Source organism: Bison bison, unplaced genomic scaffold, assembly GCF_000754665.1.
Source record: "Bison bison bison isolate TAMUID 2011002044 unplaced genomic scaffold, Bison_UMD1.0 scf7180017864516, whole genome shotgun sequence".
Lineage (NCBI taxonomy): Eukaryota > Metazoa > Chordata > Mammalia > Artiodactyla > Bovidae > Bison > Bison bison.
In genome coordinates, this window is record NW_011495069.1 from 11,103,893 (window position 1) to 11,104,917 (window position 1,025).

Below are 1,025 nucleotides of genomic sequence, written 5' to 3' on the forward strand. Positions count from 1 at the left end.
CCCTAGTTTCGCTTACCTGGCGCTCAGCGCCGGATTGGGTCCGGGTCCGAGTCCGCACGCCTGGGCTCCAGCCCTGCAGCGGTCTCCGTGGACTCTTGGCGCCCGGCCCCGCCCCCTGGCCCGGTCCCGCCCCGGTCCGGCCCCGCCCCCGCCCCGCCCACCGGGAGCCCCGGGGCCAGTTCGGCCGGTGTCCAGCCAGTGTCCGGCCCGGCCCCACGGCTGGAAGGAGGCAGCGAGTCTCCAGGCCGAGGCTCGAAGGTAAGCGCTGTGTACGCGCCCGGTGACTCGGAGGATCCGAGGGCCCCAAGTCCCCGGCTGACGTCTTTCAGAAGGCCTGGGAGGGTGCCCTCCCCACGTGGGAAGACTGAGACCCCTGCCTCGCCCCACAACCGGAGCGAGCAGACCCAAGGCAAGCCGCACGTCCTCCCCCGCCTCGCACAGTCCATCCCTTCCAGGCGCCCCGGAGAGGACCCTCGGGCAACTGAGAGCCCACAGGTGCCAAGCGCCGTCCGGGAAGCTTCCCGAGGAGGCGGCCAGAGTTCCTGCTCCGCCCGACCTTACTATCTGAACCTTCCTGAATCTGAACCTCACAGTCTTCACCTGTAAAATGGGCGTGATGGTCTCTGCTTCACAAGATGCCGAGGGGTGAAAATTCGGCGTTAAGGGCGGGGCACACTAGAGGGGCACAGCCCGGGGTACGCCCCCGAGCGCTCGGGAGAGGAATCACTTTGCCGTTTAGTTGCTAAGTAGTGTCTGACTCTTTTGGAACCCCCATGGACTGTAGCCCGCCAGGCTCCTCTATCCTTGGGATTCTCTAGGCAGGAATACTGGAGTGTGTGGCCATGCCCTGCTCCAATCACGTTGGCGGGGAGGTAATTAGAGAAGAACCGGATTCTCAGAGCCGAGGGAATCGGATGGAGCGTCGCCGGCCTCCCTAGCCTCCCCGAAGAAGATGCTGCCTAGCGGGAGTGGGGGGGCGGTGCTGGTCTCAAATGAGGAGGCGGGTTCGGAAATCCGCGGCGCCC